This window comes from Rhinopithecus bieti, unplaced genomic scaffold, assembly GCF_001698545.2.
Source record: "Rhinopithecus bieti isolate Rb0 unplaced genomic scaffold, ASM169854v2 scaffold_11787, whole genome shotgun sequence".
Lineage (NCBI taxonomy): Eukaryota > Metazoa > Chordata > Mammalia > Primates > Cercopithecidae > Rhinopithecus > Rhinopithecus bieti.
The window spans coordinates 159,037-179,493 of NW_016806926.1; the positions used below are offsets into that span (position 1 = coordinate 159,037).

A 20,457-nucleotide genomic window follows, 5' to 3' on the forward strand; every position below is an offset into this window, starting at 1 on the left:
AAAAAAAAAAAAAAAAAAAAAGTCAGGTATTGTGGCACCCCTGCAGTCATAGATAATCGAGAGCATGAAGCAGGAGCATCACTTATGCCCAGGGATTTAAGGCTCCAGTGAGCTATGATAATGCCACTGCACTCCAACCTGGGCAACAGAACAAGACCTTCTCTAAAAAAAATTAAAAATGAATAAAAATAAAAGAAAATTCAAAGAGATCGTCATTTAAAAAAGGAAATCTGTATAGCCATTTCAAATTTTTTTAAGTGTGATAATATGTCTTTTTTTTAAGTTTTACTTTAAGTTCTGAGGTACATGTGGATAACGTGCAGGTTTGTTACATAGGCATACAGGTGCCATGGTGGTTTGCCGCACCTGTCAACCTGCCATCTAGGTTTTAAGCCCCGCATACATTAGGTATTTGCCCTAATGCTCTCCCTCCTTTTCCTCCCTACCCCCCAACAGGTCCTGGTGTGTGATGTTCCCCTCCCTGTGTCCATGTGTTCTCACTGTTCAACTCCAACTTATGAGTGAGAACATGTGGTGTTTGGTTTTCTGCTCCTGTGTTAGTTTGCTGAGAATGATGGTTTCCAGCTTCAACCATGTACCTGCAGGACATGAACTCATTCTTTTTTATGGCTCCATAGTATTGAATGGTATATATGTGCCACATTTTCTTTATCCAGTCTATCATTGATGGACATTTGGGTTGGTTCCATGACTTGGCTATTGTAAACAGTGCTGCAATAAACATACATGTGCATGTGTCTTCATAGTAAAATGATTTGTAGTCCTTTGGGTATATACCCAATAATGGGATTGCTGGGTCAAATGATATTTCTGGTTCTAGATCCTTGAGGAATTGCCACACTGTCTTCCATAATGGTTGAACTAATTTACACTCCCACCAATAGCGTAAAAGCGTTCTGATTTCTCCACAGCCTCACCAGCATCTGTTGTTTCCTGACTTTTTAATAATCACCATTCTGACTGGTGTAAGATGGTATCTCATTGTGGTTTTGATTTGCATTCCTCTAATGACCAGTGATGATGAGCTTTTTTTTTTTTTTTAATGTTTATTGGCCATGTAAATATCTTCTTTTGAGAAGTGTCTGTTCATATCCTTTGCCCACTTTTTGATGGGGTTGTTTTTTCTTGTAAATTTGTTTAAGTTCCTTATAGATTCAGGGTATTAGATGTTTTGTCAGACAGGTAGCTTGCAAAAAATTTCTCCCATTCTGTAGGTTCCCTGTTCACTCTGATGATAGTTTTCTTTGCTGTGCAGAAGCTCTTTAGTTTAATTAGATCCCATTTGTCAATTTTGGCTTTTGTTGCAATTACTTTTGGTGTCTTAGTCATGAAGTCTTTGCCCATGCCTGTGTCCTGAATGGTACTGCCTAGGTTTTCTTCTAAGGTTTTTATGATTTTGTGTTTTACATTTAAGTCTTTAATGCATCTTGAGTTAATTTTTATGTAAGGTGTAAGGAAGTGGTCTGGTTTCTGTTTTCTGCATATGGTTAAGCCAGTTTTCCCAGCACCATTTATTAAATAGGGAATCCTTTCTCCATTGTTTGTGTTTGTCAGGTTTGTTGAAGATCAGATGGTTGTGATGCATGGTGTTATTTCTGAGGTCTCTGTTCTGTTCCATTGGTCTATACATCTGTTTTGGTACAAGTACCATGCTGTTTTGGTTACTGTATCCTTGTAGTATAGTTTGAAGTCAGGTAGCATAATGCCTCCAGCTTTGTTCTTTTTGCTTAGGATTGTCTTGGCTATATGGGCTCTTTCTTGATTCCATATGAAATTTAAAGTAGTTTTTTCTATTTCTGTGAAGAAAGTCACTGGTAGCTTGATGGGAACAACATTGAATCTATAAATTACCTTGGGCAGTAGGGCCATTATCACAATATTGATTCTTCCTATCCAAGAGCATTGAATGTTTTTCCATTTGTTTGTGTCCTCTCTTATTTCCTTGAGCAGTGGTTCGTAGTTCTCCTTGAAGAGGTCCTTCACATCCCTTGTAAGTTGTATTCCTAGGTATTTTATTCTCTTTGTAGCAATTGTGAATGGAAGTTCACTCATGACTTAGCTCTCTGCTTGTCTATCGTTGGTGTATAGGGATGCTTATGATTTTTGCACATTGATTTTGTATCCTGAGACTATGCTGAAGTTGCTTATCAGTTTAAGAAGTTTTTGGGCTGAGACATGAAGTTTTCTCAACATACAACTATGTCATCTGCAAACAGAGACAATTTGACTTCCTCTCTTCCTATTTGAATACCTTTATTTCTTTATCTTGCCTGATTGCCCTGGCCAGAACTTCCAATACTATGTTAAATAGGAGTGATGAGAGAGGACATCCTTGTGCTGGTTTTCAAAGGGAATGCTTCCAGCTTTTGCCCATTCATTATGATATTGGCTATGGGATTGTCAGAAGTAGCTCTTATTATTTTGAGATATGTCCCATCAACACCTAGTTTATTGAGAGTTTTTAACATGAAGAGATGTTGAATTTTATCAAAGGCCTTTCCTGCATCCATTGAGATAATCATGTGGTTTTTGTAATTGGTTCTGTTTATGTGATGGATTACATTTATCGATTTGCGTATGTTGAACTAGCCTTGCATCCCAAGCATAAAGCTGACTCAATCATGGTAGATAAGATTTTTAACGTGCTGCTCAATTTGGTTTGTCAGTATTTTATTGAGGATTTTTGCATCAATATTCATCAGGGATATTGGCCAGAAATTTTCTTTCTTTGTGTGTGGCTCTGCAGGTTTTCATATCAGGATGATGCTGGCCTCATAAAATGAGTTAGGGAGGAGTCCCTCTTCTTCTATTGTTTGGAATAGTTTCAGAACGAATGGTACCAGCTCCTTCTTGTACCTCTGGTAGAATTCGGCTATGAATTCATCTGGTCCTGGACTTTTTTTGGTTGGTAGGCTATTAATTACTGCCTCAATTTCAGAGCCTGTTATTGGTCTTGAGAGTGTATATGTGTCCAGGAATGTATCCATTTCTTCTAGATTTTCGAAGTTTATTTGCATAGTGTGTTTATAGTATTCTCTGATGGTAGTTTGTATTTCTGTGGGATCAGTGGTGATATCACCTTTATCATTTATATTGTGTCCATTTGATTCTTCTCTCTTTTCTTTATTAGTCTAGCTAGTAGTCCATCTGTTTTGTTAATCTTTTCAAAAAACCAGCTCCTGGATTCATTGAAGTTTTGAAGGGTTTTTCATGTCTCTATCTTCTTCAGTTCTGCTCTGATCTTAGTTATTTCTTGTTTTCTGCTAGCTTTAGAATTTGTTTCCTCTTACTTCTTTAGTTCTCTTAAGTGTGATGTTAGGGTTTTGATTTAAGATCTTTCCAGCTTTCTGTTGTGGGCATTTAGTGCTATAAATTTCCCTCTTAACACTGCTTTAGCTGTGTCCCAGAGATTCTGGTATGTTGTTTGTTTGTCCTCATTGGTTTCAGAGAACTTATTTATTTCTGCCTTAATTTTGTTATTTACCCAGTAGTCATTCAGGAGCAGGTTGTTCAATTTCCATGTAGTCATGCGGATTTGAGTGAGTTTCTTAATCCGGAGCTCTAATTTGATTGCACTGTTGTCTGAGAGACTGTTTGTTATGATTTCCATTCTTTTGCATTTGCTGAGTAGTGTTTTACTTCTGATTGTGTGATCGATTTTAGAATACATGCTATGTGGTGCTGAGAAGAATGTATATTCTGCTGATTTGGGGTGGAGAGTTCTGCAGATGTCTGTTAGGTTCACTTGGTCCAGAGCTGAATTCAAGTCCTGAATATTCAAGTCCTTGTTAATTTTCTGTCTCGTTGATCTGTCTAATATTGACAGTGGGGTGTTAAAGTCTCCCATTATTATTGTGTGGGAATCTAAGTCTCTTTGTAGGTCTCTAAGAACTTGTTTATGAATCTGGGTACTCCTGTATTGGGTGCATATATATTTAGGATACATAGCTCTTCTTGATGCATTGATCTCTTTATCATAGTGTAATGCCCTTCTTTGTCTTTTTTGATCTTTGTTAGTTTAAAGTCTTTATCAGAGACTAGGATTGCAAGCCCTCCTTTTTTTTTTTTTTTTTTTTTTTTTTTTTTTTTTTTTTTTTTTTTTTTTTTTTTTTTTTTTTTTTTTTTTTGCTTGGTAGATCTTCTTCCATCCCTTTATTTTGAGCCCATGTGTGTCTTTGCATGTGAGATAGGTCTCCTGAATACAGCACACTGAGGGATCTTGACTCTTTATCCAATTTGCCAGTCTGTGTCTTTTAATTGGGGCATTTATCCCATTTACATTTAAGGCTAACATTGTTATATGTGAATTTGATCCTGCCATCATGATGTTACCTGGTTATTTTGCATATTAGTTGATGCAGTTTCTTCATAGTGTCATCGGTCTTTATATTTTGGGTTGTTTTTGCAGTCGCTGGTACCAGTTTTTCCTTTCCATATTTAGTGCTTCCTTCAGGAGCTCTTGTAAGGCAGACCTGGTGGTGACAAAATCCCTCAGTATTTGCTTGTCTGTATAGGATTGTATTACTCTTTCGCTTATGAAGCTTAGTTTGGCTAGATATTAAGGATGCTGAATGTTGGCTCCCACTCTCTTCTGGCTTGTAGGGTTTCTGCAGAGAGATTCACTGTTAGTCTGATGGGCTTCCCCTTGTAGGTGACCTGACCTTTCTCTCTGGCTGCCCTTAACATTTTTTTCCTTCATTTCCACCTTAGAGAATCTGACCATTATGTGTCTTGGGGTTGCTCTTCTTTAGGAATGTCTTAGTGGTATTCTCTGTATTTCCTGAATTTGAATGTTGGCCTGTCTTGCTGGGTTGGGGAAGTCTCCTGGATAATATCTTGAAGTGTGTTTTTCAACTTGGTTCCATTCTTCCCATCACTTTCAAGTACACCAATCAATTGTAGGTTTGGTCTTTTCACATATTCCCATATTTATTGAAAGTTTTTTTCATTCCTTTTCATTCTTTTTACTCTAATCTTGTCTTCATGCCTTATTTCATTAAGTTGACCTTTAATCTCTGATATCCTTTCTTCCTCTTGATCAATTCAGCTATTGATACTTGTGTATGCTTCATGAAGTTCTCCTCCTGTGTTTTTCAGCTCCATAAGGTCAGTTATGTTCTTCTCTAAACTGGTTATTCTAGTTAGCAGTTCCTGTAACCTTTTATCAAGGTTCTTAGCTTCCTTGCATTGGGTTGGAACATATTCCTTTAGCTCAGAGGAGTTTGTTATTACCCACCTTCTGAAGCCCACTTCTGTCAATTCATCAAACTCATTCTCTGTCCAGTTTTGTGTCCTTGCTGGAGAGGAGTTAAGATCATTTGGAGGAGAATAGGCCTTCTGATTTTTGGATTTTTCCGCATTTTTGCACTGTTTTTTCCTCATCTTCATGGATTTATCTACCTGATCTTTGAGGCTGATGACCTCTGGATGGGGTCTTTATGTGGGGATCCTTTATGCTGATATTGATGTCAGTTTTTCTTCTAGCAGTTAGGCCCCTCTTCTGCAGGTCTGCTGCAGTTTGCTGGAGATCCACTCCAGACCCTGCATATCACCAGGGGAGGCTGCAGAATAACAAAGATTTCTGCCTGCTCCTTTCTCTGGAAGTTTCCTCCCAGAGGGGCACTGGCCTGATGTCAGCTGGAGCTCTCCTATATGAGGTGTTTGTCAACCCTTGTTGGGAGGTTTCTCCCAGTCAGGAGGCATAGAGGTCGGGGACCCACTTGAGGAGGCAGTCTGTCCCTTAGAAGAGCTGGTGCGCTGTGCTGGGAGAATCCCTCTTGTCAGGATCAGCTGCTCTCTTCAGAGCCAGTAAGCAGGAACGATTAAATCCTCTGAAGCTGCGCCCAAAACCGCCCCTTCCCCCAGGTGCTCTGTCCCAGGGAGCTGGGGGTTTTTGTCTGTAAGCACTTGACTGGGGCTGTCACCTTTCCTTCAGAGATGCCCTGCCCAGTGAGGAGAAATCTGGAGAAGCAGTCTGGTCACAGCTGCTTTGCCACACCCAGCCCAGACCTCCCAGCCTCCTTAGCTCTGTTATGAGAAAACTGCCTACTAAAACCTCAGTAATGGCAGATGCCCCTCCCCACACCAAGCTCGATCATCCCGAGTCGACTGCAGACTGCTATGCTGGCAACAAGAATTTCAAGCCAGTAGTTCTTAGCTTGCTGGGCTCTGTGGAAGTGGGACCCACCGAGCTAGACCACTTGGCTTCCTGGCTTCAGCCCCCTTTCCAGGGGAGTAAACGGTTCTGTCTCGCTGGTGTTCCAGGCCCCACTGGGTTATCAAAAAATACTTGTGCAGCTAGTTTGGTGTCTGCCCAAACAGCCCCCCAGTTTTGTGCTTGAAACCCAGGGCCCTGGTGGGAATCTCCTGATCTGCAGATTGCAAAACCTTGGAAAAAGTGTAGTAACCCAGCTGGGTAGCACAGTCCCAGGTGCCACTGGGGTATGAATAAATACTTCTACAGCTCACTTGGTGTCTGCCCAAACAGCCACCCAGTTTTGTGCTTGAAACCCAGGGCCCTGATAGGAATCTCCTGATCTGCAGATTGCAAAAACCATGGAGAAAGTGTAGTAACCTAGCTGGGTAGTACAGTCCCTCATGGCTTGCCTTGCCTAGGGTAGGGAGGTTCCTGGCTCATTACACTTCCCGGGTGAAGTGACACACCACCCTGCTTCTGCTCACTCTCCATGAGTTGGACCCACTGTCTAACCAGCCCCAATGAGATGAACTGGGTGCCTCAGTTGGAAATACAGAAATTACCTGCCTTCTGCGTTGGTCTTGCTGGGAGCTGCAGACCGCAGCTGTTCCTATTCAGCCATCTTGGCCCCTCTCCCACCCCTTTTTTGGGGGAGGAGGGAGTCTCTCTCTGTCACCCCGTCTGGAGTGCAGTGGCCCGATCTCCGCTCACTGCAACCTCCACCTCCCAGGTTCAAGTGGTTATGTTGCCTCAGCCTCCCGAGTAGCAGGATCACAGCGGTGCACAACCATGCCCAGATAATTTTTGTATTTTTAGTAGAGATAGGATGTTGCCGTGTTGGTCAGGCTGGTCTCAAACTCCTGATCTCAGGTGATCCTCCTGCTTCGGCCTCCCAAAGTGCTGGGATTACAGGCGTGAGCCACCGTGCCCTGCCACCATTTCAAATTTAAGCCTAATAGTAAATACTAAGAAGTTGTATTTTGAGAAGCAAGCCCAAGTTTTAAAAGATATTATTTCAAAGTTTTATAAAATTCCATATTTATTCATAAAAGCCAGTATTTATTATCTTTTATTGTCTTCCTTTTTTTTTTTTTCTTTTAAATGGACTCTTGCTCTGTCACCAGGCTGAAGTGCAGTGGCGTGATCTCAGCTCACTACAACCTCCACCTCCCAGGTTCAAGCAATTCCCCTGCCTCAGCCTCTTGAGTAGGTGGAACTACAGACATGTGCCACCATGCCCAGCTATTTTTTTGTATTTTTTAGTAGAAATGGAGTTTCACCATATTGGCCAGGATGGTCTCAATCTCTTGATTGTATTTTGTATTTTTAATTGCAATTAGCGTATATCAACTAAACGCTATATAGATGTCCCGATCACCTCCAGTTTATTCTAGTGAACTGCACAAAGATTAGCGTTTTTCTATGTGTGCCAGGATATAAAAGATATTGGGACATATTGGCATAGAATGTCTAAACAGAGAGAGAGAGAGATGCACAGGTGGATAAATCAACATAAATGGGAGAAGGGCTGACCCATCCTGTGTCACTAGGAGGAAGAAGGTAATGAAAGTTACAGAATACAGGCTACTTTATATATTTGTGATAGAAAGACAAAGTAGTTGAGGATATTGGCAAGAGAATGGTTGAAATTATGGGCAATGGAAGTGAAGCTGAGTAGGGATGAAAGGAAGACAATCAGATAGGGATAAAGTTAAGAGTATCGAAGATCTGGCAGTCAGCATGATGCCAAAGAACAGGTATATGCGGGATTACCTATGTGGGAAAGCTGAAAGAATATTTTGTTGACTAGATGGGGAATGTAAATATTTCATATTCAATGAATTTACACCTTGATCACAAAAAGCTTTGTTGTCATTAAAGCAGAGGTAATGGGAAGTGAAAGGGAAAGTAATGTTGGGACCCTGGGGGTTCTGAGCTGCTGGCTAGTTCAACAGTTTGATTCCCTCCAAGCCAATGAAGTAGAGATTTGAGAATTTTACAAGAACTGAGGCAGCCCTGTCCACATTGTCAGAACCTAGTTTAGTTCTTGAGCCACAGAAGTAAAGATTTGTTCATATGTAAGATCCACTATGTTTTCAGACTCTTTATCAAAGTGCAGCACTTCTTAAAGACCCTCCAAAAAGCAGGCTTACCAAGAAATGTAAATTCCCTGGCAGGTTTTGCAGGTCATTCCAAAAAAGCATAGTTTCATGCAAATGAAGTTTCAAGACAATTACCTCCCAGATATTTCTTGCAAATACATTGTCAATCCTAAGTGTTGTCTAGAGAGAAATCGTGCATCTGGCACTGTGTGAATTTCTTCTAGAAAAAATTTTTTCTTTGCTTTGCTTTTTTTTTTTTTTTTGAGATGGAGTCTTACACTGTTGCCCAGACTGGAGTGCAATGGCATGATCTCAGCTCACTGCAACCTCCGCCTTCTGGTTTCAAGCAGTTCTCCTGCCTCAGCCTCCCAAGTAGCTGGGATTACAGGCGCATACCACCATATCTGGGTAATTTTTTGTATTTTTAGTAGAGATGGGGTTTCACTATGTTGGCCAGACTGGTCTCGAATTCCTGACCTCATGATCCGCCCGTCTCGGCCTCACAAAGTGCTGAGATTACAGGTGTGAGCCACCGCACCCAGCCTCTTCTAGAAATGGTTTAAGAGGACTTCAGAAATCCTGGATTCCCAGAATGTATCTGAATATATGGACTATTCTTTTGAGGTATATTTTGTTCTTGTTTTCCTTTTTTCAGCAGAAGATGAAGAGAAGCATCAATAAAATCATGGAGCCTGTGTGTCAGTATTTATATGAACCTAAGAAGAATCTATTAATATCTCTGAGATATTAAATCATATAAAGTTATAAAGTACCTAACACAGCATCCAGGACTTGGTTTGCAGGCAGAAAATGTGAGTTCTTTTTTGTTTTTCTTGAAGATTTAAAGAAGGAGTTTGGAAACTACTAGAAAGGAGTTTGGAAAAGAGAGAGACAGAGGTAAGCATAAAAGTGACACAGCCTAGACTGTTAATTTAGAACCATTCCTGGTAAACTATTGCAAATAGTTTGTCTAACTTTGTGATTAAAATTTAAAACAAATAGTTCATTTTTAAAAGGAAAATAGGGCTTCCAGTGATCACTATTCCAGCTCTAATCAATGCTGTTGTGTAAATTATATTATTTTTGGTTTTGCCTTAATTCCAGCTGTATCTCCAGTATTCTGAGTATTGCATTCAAACACCAATCTGTCGACTTTGTTATAAATATGCAGAGTCAGCTCTTAGTCAAAAGTTAGAGAAGGACAGTTTTTTCCACATCTAGGTGACTTTATAAATTCACTACGACAAATATTTGAAGGAAAAAAAAAAGGCTTTCTGAATAGCCATCCCCTACTTCTCTTTCTTGAACAGTTTCATTTTCAGGCAGAAGCAAGGATTAGAAAAAAAAAACCTCCACAGGAGGGGACCCTTACTACAGTGCTCCTCATACTGTCAATCAAACTGAGAACCATCTGTCCCACTTTAGATTTCAGGAGCCATCTTGCACATCTGCTGTGCCTTTTCTATTGCCACTTATAGAATGCACTAAGAGCTGTTAGATGAATTAGGGGAACCAGAGTGCAGCTGCATGTAACTGGTTTGAATTTTGCAGCTGGGTCCTACACATCAATCTCAGTCTTAAAAAAATTTTTTTAATGAGATTAGAACTACAAAATTATTTATAATAGTAACTTCTAAGAAAGTGGGTCTTAAATTTTTATTCTCTGAAAGTTTAAAATATATACTTTTACAACTCTCATCAAATGTTCATAATTCAAGTCAACTATAACATTTAAATAGTTATTATAGTTATTCACGAGCTCCTCTTAAGAAAAAGTGTCACATGAAAAAAAAATGTTTTTACAACTTTGACTCAAGAGCCAAATACTTTCTGATATGGAAGCAAGTTTGATGCCTGTTATAGGAATGCTAGAAGTTTCCAGGCCACAAAGCTAAAATATTAGCAGCTTTAGGCCAGTTTTTGTTTGTTTGTTCCCCCTTTGGGACAGGGTCTCACTCTGTCACCCAGGCTGGAGCACAGTGTAGCTGATCGTTGGCTCACTGCAACCTCCACCTCCCCAGCTCAAGTGAGCCTCCCACCTCAGCCTCCCAAGTAGCTAGGACTATAGGCACATGCCACTACTCCCAACTAATTTTTGTATTTTTTGTACAGATGAGATTTCACCATGTTGCCCAGGCTGGTTTCGAACTCTTGGGCTCAGGTGATCCACCCACCTCCGCCTCCCAAGGAGCTGGGATTACAGGCGTGAACCACCACCCCCAACCAGTTCCTGCAGCATTTTCATATGCCTGTAGGATAACACTTACCACATCACAGTTGTGTGTTTACCTGTTTTGCCCACAAAACTGACTCTTACAAGTAAAGGGACCCCCCCACCATTTCAACAGTATCACGTATACCAGGCTCTTTTGAAAATGTTTCATTAAATGAAAAATTATAATATGTAATAGAAAAAGTGTTGTGATATTTCTTGAAAGATGCAACTGGAATTCCACAGGCCCTTAACTTGACATCCATCCTGCATCATGCCAGATAGAGGTCATGACAAGAGCCTGTGGAATTCTTCTGCACCTGTACCCATATAGTATCTTTTCCTCCATGGCACACACAGCTCTTCTGCCTGTGCTCTTATCCAAGACCAGCCCTGTACTTGTGAGGTAGATTCCATCCTCTCTCACCTACTCAAGGTATTCACCTACTCAAGGTTGAGCACCTACTCAAGGTACTCACCTCCAGCAGTTCTACCCATTCTGTCTCCCATCCTTGATTTCTCTTCACTATAAGAAAATTCCCATCAGCTTATAAATGAGTTATGATTCTCACCTTTAACAGCAACAGAAATCCCAAAGCTTTTCCTGACCTCATATCCTCATTTATTTGCTCTTTTATGGCAAAACTCCTTGAAAGAATTATCTCTACTTCCTGTGTCCAATTCCTATCTTCCCAGTCTCTCTTGGACTCACTCCAAACACTTTTACCATAGGCAAATGTCCTTGTCAAAGTCTCCATGACCTTTGTGGTATTAAATCAATCTTTCAATTCTCTATCCTTGTATTATGTGACCTATTCTAAAGCGTTTGACACAGTCAATCACTCCTTTATTCTCTTCTGTTGTTCCAAAATTTGGCCCCCTTTTCTTTTTTCCCTCTATCTCACTGACCACTCTTTTTCAGTTTCCTTTGCTGGTTCTTTCTTGTCTTTCTGATTTCCACATTTTGGGGTGCACTTTGACTCAGCTAGACCTTGGACATCTCGGTAGTCACTTTCTTGGTAACCTCTGGTTTCAAGGCTTTAAATACCATACGATAAATGCCAAATTTAGTTTAGTTTAGTTTAGTTTAGTTTTGTTTTGTTTTTGAGACCAAGTCTCACTCTATTGCCCAGACTGGAGTGCAGTGGCATGATTTTGGCTCACTGCAACCTTCGCCTCCTGGGTTCAAGCTATTCTCCTGCCTCAGCCTCCCAAGTAGCTGGGAATACAGGCATGTGCCACCAAGTAGCTGGGAATACAGGCATGTGCCACCAAGCCTGGCTAATTTTTTTTTTTTTTTTTTTTTTTTTTTTTGTATTTTTAGTAGAGATAGGGTTTCACCCTTGGCCAGGCTGGTCTTGAACTCCTGACCTCAATGATCCACCTGCCTTGGCCTCCCAAAGTGCTGGGATTACAGGCATGAGCCACTGTGCCCAGCCCCAAATTTAGTTTTCTAGTATAGACCTCTCTCTGGAACTTCAGATGCATATGTCTGCCTATATGTATCTTCAGATGCATATGTCTGCCTACATGTATCTAATTTGAATCTCAAACTTTACGTACCTCAAACCAAATTCCTGGTCTTTAACACCACAACAGAAAAAAAAAAAAATGAAACTCTTCTTTTCAGTCTTCTTCATCTTCTTCATCTCATTTGAAGGCTGTTCCTGTTTCCATTTCATTTGACTAAAATCTGTGGAGGCATCCTTGACTCTTCTTTCTCTCTCACTCTACATAAAATTTCTTTGTGACTCCTGTTGGACTTATCTTCAAAGTATATGCATAATCTGATCCCTTCTCATTATTATGATTATTATTATTATCATTATCATTATTATTATTATTTTGAGATAGGATCTCACTCTGTTGCCCAGACTGTAGTGCAGTGGCACGATCTTGGCTCACTGGAACCTCCACCTCCCAGGCTCAGGAATGGTGAACTGTATTATGTAGATATCTGAGGGCAATTACATAGAGCCTAAGATGGGTACCTGCTTGGCATGTCTGAGAAAATGCAAGAGCAGTGCTGCTGGAGTGTAATTAATGAGGGAAAGAATGGTGGAGTATACGGTCTGGAGGAAAGGAGGAGAAAGACTACAGGGCCTCCTATGCCATTGTAAAGACTTTGGCTTTTATTGGAGAAATGGAAGCCATTTGGAGGATTCTGAGTAAAGGAGTGGCTATCTGACTTTTAACAAAATCACTCTGGCTACTGTGTTAAGAGTAAAGTGAAGCAAGACGTGGAGGCCAGTTAGGGGACTTCTGCAATAAGTTAGGCAAGAGATCACGGTGATGTGAATCAAGGTGGTAGTGGGAGATCTAATGAGAAGGGATCAGGCCAGGTGCAGTGGCTCACACCTGCAACGCCAGCACTTTGGGAGTCCAAGGCAGGTGGATGGCCTGAGCTCAAGAGTTTGAGATCAGCCTGGACAACATGGCAAAACTCTGTCTCTATTAAAAACACAAAAAATTAGCCAGGCATGGTGGTGTGTGCCTGTGGTCCCAACTACTTGTAAGGCTGAGGTGGGAGGATCACGCCACTGCACTCCAGCCTAAGCGACAGAGCAAGACTCCGTCTCAAAAAAAAAAAAAAAGAAAGAAAAAAGAAAACTGCAAACTCTCTTCTTTTCTCCCATCCTCAATCACTACCCATTGCAGACATTTCTCTTGTTCCAAAATTTGGCCCCCTTTTCTTTTTTCCCTCTATCTCACTGACCACTCTTTTTCAGTTTCCTTCGCTGGTTCTTTCTTGTCTTTCTGATTTCCAAATTTTGGGGTGCACTTTGACTCAGATAGACCTTGGACATCTCGGTATGCCTCGGGAGGATCACGCCACTGCTTTCCAGCCTAAGTGACAGAGCAAGACTCCGTCTCAAAAGGAAAGAAAGAAAGAAAGAAAGAAAGAAAGAAAGAAAGAAAGAAAGAAAGAAAGAAAGAAAGAGAGAGAAAGAAAGAAAGAAGAAAACTGCAACTCCTCTCTTCTTTTTCTCCCATCCTCAATCACTACCCATTGCAGACATTTCCTGTCCCACTTCTATTCCCTACCTTTTTTTTATTGCTCCACTTTGGTAGCACTTACTACACTCTAACCTCTCATTTTACTTATTCCTTGTCTGTCTCTAGGTAAACACCAGGAGGCAGGATTTTAATTTATTTTCACTGATGCATCCCTAGTGCCTAGAACAGTGCCTGACACTCAGGTGCTCAACTAATATTTCTTAAAAGACTAAATAAATAAATAAATAAATAAATAAATAAATAAATAAATTATAGTCATTAGTGAGTATATATCATATGCCAGGGACAGATAAGAGTATCCCTTGAGCCCAGGAAGTTCGAGGTCTGCCTAGACAATGTAGTAGGATCTCATCTCTTAAACACACACACACACACACACCCAGTTCCTAAAAAGCTAATGCACTCTGCTCCTAAAAACCTAGACATTTTTGGCAGAGATAATAATAGTACCTAGTATTTCTCAAGCACCAGGCACTGTTCTAAGAATTTTACATGTATCATTTCATTTAGTTCTCGAAATAAGAGGTCGATAGTATTAAATAATATTTTACAAACAAGGGGACCAAAGCACTGAACTTAAGAAGAACACTCAATGTCACAGAGCTAGTAACCAGTGATACTAGCATTCAAATCCAAACAGTCTGATTTTGGAACCCATATGGTTAAGTACTTAAGTCTGCAATTTATAATACAATAAAGTCACTACTGTGATTAAAGGGAGCCTAGTTCATTAGAGGAAAACATAGCAGGGCAAACTTTCTGGGAGAGGTGATTTTGAGGGACTGCAATTAGTTAGCCAGGGGAAGAATAAAGGAATGGGTGCTTAGGGCAGAAAGTGCAGCATATGCACAAACAGGTGAAAGAGTGGGGTGCTTGGGCATCCTACAAATGTTATTAGTAATAGCTAGAGAATAAGGTGGCAGAGAGAAGGTGATAAGAGCTGATAAGGTAGACAGAGGCCATATCATGAAGGGCCTCAAATGTCATAATTAGGATTTTACATTTTAACTTTTTTTTAACTTTTAAAATATTTATTTATTTATTTATTTATTTATTTATTTATTGAGATGGAGTCTCACTCTGTCACCCAGGCTAGAGTGCAGTGGCGCAATCAACTCACTGCAACCTCCACCTTCCAGGTTCAAGCAATACTCCCTGCCTCAGCCTTCCTAAGTAGCTGGGATTATAGGCGACCACTACCGCTCCCAGTTAATTTTTTTGTATTTGTAGTAGAGACGGGGTTTAGCCAAGTTGGCCAGGCTGGTCTCAAATTCCTGATCTCAGGTGATCCGCCCACCTTGGCCTCCCGAAGTGCTGGGATTACAGGCATGAGCCACTGCGCCTGGCCTTTACATTTTATCTTGAAGGCAATAGGGAAGCCATAGATGGATTTTAAACAAGGAAATGGAAATAAAATAAGATTTGGGCTGGGCACCGTGGTTCGCGCCTGTAATCCCAGCACTTTGGGAGGCTGAGGTGGGCAGATCATGAGGTCAGGAGATCGAGACCATCCTGGCTAATATGGTGAAACCCCGTCTCTACTAAAAATACAAAAAAATTAGCCGGGCGTGGCAGCATGTGCCTGTAGTCCCAGCTACTCCATCTCGAAAATAAATAAATAAATAAAAATAAGATTTGAATTGTAGAAAAATCACTATGAGCTGTGTAGGTAACAGATTAAATTAAAGGAAAGGAGAACAGCTATATTAATTAAGGCTGTTTTAGTAATACAAGGAAAAAGAATAAAAAAGGCTTGAACTAAGATGGTTGAAGTGGTGATAAAGATAGGTGAACAGATTTCAGAAATAATAAAAACATATAATCAGAAGGATGTGGTTACCAACTAAGGAGAGTTGTTAAAGAGGAAGAGGACAAGAATGACTCTCAGGTTTAGTAACAGTACTGGGTAGTAGAACCCCTGACTGCCCTAGAGAATACTAGAGGGAGAAAAATTTGATGGAGGGAGAGAAGTATATCAGCTGAGTGTTGGATGTGCTGAGTTTACAATTGTCTTAGTTCCTTTGTGCTGCTATAACAGAATGCCACAGGCTGGGTAATTTACCAAAAACAGAAATGTATATCTTGTAGGAGGCTGAGAAGTCCAAGATCAGTGCACCAGCAGGTTCAATTGTATGGTGAGGGCTGCATTCTTCAGAGGGGAGGAACACTATGTTTTCATGTGGAGGAAGGGGTTAGGGCAAGCCAGTCAAATGCTGCAATGCCTCTTCTATAAGGTCCTTAATCCCATTAATAAGGGAGCAGCCCTCAAGGGATCATCCCTTGAGGCACTATCTTTTTTCTTTTTTATTTATTTATTTTTTTATTTTTTGGAGATAGGTCTCACCCTGTCACCCAGGCTGGAGTGCAGTGGTGCAATCACCATTCACCGTAGCCTCAAACTCTCAGGCTCAGGTAATTGAACCACCTCAGCTTCCTGAGTAGCTGGGATTACAGATGCATGCCACCACACCCAGCTAATTTTTTTTGTATTTTTTGTAGAGATGAATTTTCACCAACTTGTCTAGTCTGGTCTTGAATTCCTGGGCTCAAGTGATCCTCCTGCCTTGGCCTCCCAAAGTGCTGGGCTTACAGGCTTGAGCCACTGCCCTCAGCTAGCCCCACCTCTTAATATCATCACATTTGCAATACCTGGGTTTTGGAGAGAGCATGCACAACACATAGCAGAATACCCAAGTGAAGAGCTGTAGTGAACAGTTGGATGTATTGGTCTGGAGCTACTAGCTCTATGACACTGAGTGTGCTTTGGTCCCCTTGTTTTTAAAAATAGTATTTTAATAGTATCCACCTCTTATTTTGAGAACTAAATAAAATGACACGTGTAAAATTCTTCTGATACAAAGCGACAGTGCCTGATCTGGGGCTCAGGAAAACAGCCAGGCTATGGACATCAGGCCACAGATGAAGCTGATGTTGTAGTAGCAAAAGAGTAAAATGAACCCTGGGAAACACCCACGTTTAAAACAGTGACTTTGAGCATCAAATCACCTTGGGAAGTTTTTAAAATACAGATTCTCTGGAGCCCCTCCCCAAATCTACTGAAGCAGAATCATCAGAGATGAGAAGGAGGAATCTAAATTTTTAAGTGCTCTCAGTTGATTTTGCTTGGGCCAGCCTGCAACTGGAAACGGGTGATTAAAATGACGCAAAGAAGAGATCAAGAAACATACTTTTAAAAAGAGGCAAGAAAGGGAATTAATAATAATGCCTAACATTTATTACACACTTAGTATGAGTCAGGTACTGTTCTAAACATTTTAGAGCAATATAATATGAATCCTTATAACAACCTGATAGATACTTGGTAGTATTATCCTCACTCCTCACTCTATAGATGAGGAAGTTGAGATACAAGGGTGGCATATAATTTACTGAAGTTCATATTGCTAATAAGTGGTAGATCCGGGATTTAGATCTAGTCCCTGCTCTAGATCAGTGCCTCTCGGATTTTTTTTTTTTTTTTTTCTTTTTCTTTTTGGAGACAGGAGCTTGCTCTTCACCCAGGCTGGAGTGCAGTGGCTCAATCATAGCTCACTATAAACCTAAACTCCTCCTGAGCTCCTGCTCAGACCTACTCAATCAGAATCTGAATTTTAAACAAATTCATAAGCACTGTAGTCTCAGCTACTCAGGAGGTTGAGGTGGGAGGATCACTTGAGGCTAGAAGTTTGAGACCAGTGTGGGTAACATATCGAGACGCTGTCTCTCCAAAAATATTGAAAAAAATAGCCACCTGTTGGTGGTGTGTGCCTGTGGTCCCAGCTACCCCAGAGGCTAAGGCAGGAGAGTCGCTTGAGCCCAGGAGTTTGAGGCTGCAGTGAGCTATGATGGCACCACTGCACTGCAGTCTGGGCAACAGAGCAAGATCCTACCTCAAAAAAGAAAGAAATGGGCTAGGTGCAGTAGCTCAGGCCTGTAATCCCAGCACAGGGATTTGGGAGGCCGAGGTGGGCGGATCATGACGTCAAGAGATCGAGACCATCCTGGCTAAGATGGTGAAACCCTGTCTCTACTAAAAATACAAAAATATTAGCCGGGCATGGTGGCACGCGCCTGTAGTCCCAGCTACTCGGGAGGCTGAGGCAGGAGAATCTCTTGAACCTGGGAGGCAGAGGTTTCAGTGAGCCAAGATCACACCACTGTACTCCAGCCTGGCAACAGAGCGAGACTCCGTCTCAAAAAAAGAAAAAAAAGAAAAAAAAGTTAATTTAAAAGGGCAAGGGCAGTGATAATTCTGTGCTATCAAACAGAGTGTGATGAGCCCAATCAATCTTATTCTGTGTATCTGTCGTCTAATTTAAAAATCCAGAATTTGAAATGAGTTTTAAACATCCTTTATAAATTTAAAGAAAATGGTAGAGTGTTCCTGAGTAGAAAAGAGAAAAAGAAAAAAAAATCATAAAAGTGATTTAAGAATGAAAACTAACAAATGCAAAGTCCTTTTCCAAAGTTGTCCAAAAAACTGTTCTAATCAAAGCAAAAAACTGTAATATTTTCTTTAAAATGTTTTTCCAAATTTATTTATTTATTTATTTTTTGAGACAGAGTGTCAGTGTCACCCAGGCTGGAACACAGGGGCATGATCTCGGTTCACTGCAATCTCCGCCTCCCGGGTTCAAGCCATTCTCCTGGCTCAGCCTCCCTAGTAGCTGGGACTACAGGTGCCTGCCACCACGTGTGGCTAATTTTTGTATTTTTAGTAGAGACAGGGTTTCACCATGTGGGCCAGGCTGGTCTTGAACTCCTGACCTCAGGTGACCTGCCTGCCTCAGCCTCCCAAAGTGTTGGGATTGCAGGCGTGAGCCACCACCATGCCCGGCCTGTTTTTCCAAATTTAAATGACAAATGCTAAAGAAGCCAGACATGAAACTGAATGAAGAAAATTGAGATGGATTTAATTTTAGAAAACAAGAGTATGAATATTATCTTTTCTAGAGATCATTAGTTTATAAAGCCAGCACATAACTGTATAATTCATATACCCCAAAATACAAAATAAAATTGCTCAGCATTAAACAATTTTTTTTCTAAACAACTGTTAACTAAACAGACTGGAATATACAATACAAAGGAAAATTTGCATAAAAGGGACAAGAGAGATTTCTGATAATTTTTTTTCTTTTTTTTTAAGAGATGGGAGTCTTGCTCTGTCACCCAGGCTGGAGTACAGTGGCACAATCACAGTTTGCTGCAGCCTTGAACTCCCAGGCTCAAGTGATTCTCCCCTGAGTAGCTGGGATTATTACCACATTATCAGTCTTATGTCTTTTTTCACATTTATCTAAAGTAAGTTATAGAATTGACCAAACAAGGATTCAAATTGCTTACCATCTGTATAGTCCCTATATTAGTTATCCATTGCTGTGTAATAGAATATCCCAAGATTTAGCAGCTCAAAACAACATACGTTTATTATCTCATAGTTTTTGTGGCTCAGAAATCTGGGAGTGGGTTAGCTGTGTGGTTCTGGCTCAGGGTCTCTTACCAGGCTGTGATCAAGATGTAGGCTGGGGTTACAATCATCTGAAGGCTCTCTTGGGGCTGCAGTATCCACTTCCAAGGCAGCTTACTAACATGATTGCTAGCAGGGATCTCAGTTCATCTTCTTAGTGCTGGTTGAGTGTCCTCGTGATCAGGCATCAGGCTTCTGCAGAGTAAGTGATCTGAGAAGGAGAGGAGGAAGCTGCAATGCCTTTATGACCTAGTGTCAGAGGTCACACGCTGTCACTTCCTCCATATTTATTTGCAGTGGGCTACAGTCACACCCCCGTACCTTCTCTAAAAACAATAGTTGAACTAAACTGTAATCCAATTGCCAAAAACAACTAGCTCACATCATAAGCAGATCGATATGTACCATAGCAAATGCTTATTGTTGTAGCTTCCCAGGTGGCTCTCTTCCTTCTTTTGGTAGCAATGCCTTGATTTTCTTTTGCAAAACAACGCGTTCCTCACTTTCAGTTAGTGTGGTGATGTTGAGGCTGATTCCACCCCTTGGTTCTACCTATGGGCTCACGACTCAAGCTAGGCTCTTGTCCACACTGAGATTTGAGCTGAAAGTATTGGCAAAAGGCATACTGCTTCCACTGGGATTGCTCAACTGTTGATGCCTGCCTGGGAAGGAAGTCACTACAGAGGAAAGCAGAGACCAGAATGGAAGAAAGAGGTTTCTTGATGCTATCTTTAGAATAGTTGGATCCAGCTGCACATGGAGTACAGATATACCTCTGGACTTTGCAGAAAAGAAATCCTTTTTTAATCTAATGTAGTTTGAACTGGTGTCTAATTTTTGCTATAAAGAGTCCTGATTAATACATGGACCAACATGAAAAGGTGTCTATGAAATACAGCAAAGCCAAAAAGGCAAGATGCAAGACACATATAGATGAATTCATTTTTTTGTCAAAAAAGAAAATAAAATTGTACCTAGTATATACCCCTAAAATTAAGGTAAAACACTTCTAATAAAATAAAATAAAATAATAATCCTGGAAGAATATATACCAAACTATTACGAGTGTTCAACTCAAAAATAGAGAGAAAGAGAGAAAGTGGATGGAGTTTCTCTTTGGAGAATGGCATACAGGGGATTTTTGCTTTCTATATATTTTCTTATTTAAACTTTTTTTTATATTGACTATATATATAGCAGCAGGTGGCCAGGATTCAATTCCTAACCTGATCACCTGACCTATATGACTTTGAGCAAGTTCATGTCTCTGAACTGACCTTTATTCTTCTGTGAAAAGTAGAACATGGTAATAGCGCCTAGGTCACAAGGTTGTTTTGAAGAATAAATTAGATAATTCCTTTAAGGTGCCTGGAAAAAATATGAAAAAAATACACCAAAATTGTAATAGTTGTTTTTTTTGGGGGGGTGGGGGGTGGGG

At 40.6% G+C, this 20,457-nt stretch overlaps 1 protein-coding gene across 4 annotated transcripts in view; it reads right to left on the reverse strand.

Moving 5' to 3' along the window:
- OCIAD1 (OCIA domain containing 1) overlaps positions 1-19,228 on the reverse strand; it is a 60,011-nt gene extending 40,783 nt beyond the window's left edge. For 3 of the 4 annotated variants that reach the window (XM_017878690.1, XM_017878686.1, XM_017878691.1), the window contains exon 1: positions 19,053-19,228. The gene's annotated coding sequence lies outside the window, so the exon portion shown is untranslated. The remainder of the gene's footprint in view (positions 1-19,052) is intronic. The other variant, XM_017878689.1, reaches the window with a different exon arrangement.
- Between the last annotated feature and the right edge of the window lie 1,229 nt (positions 19,229-20,457).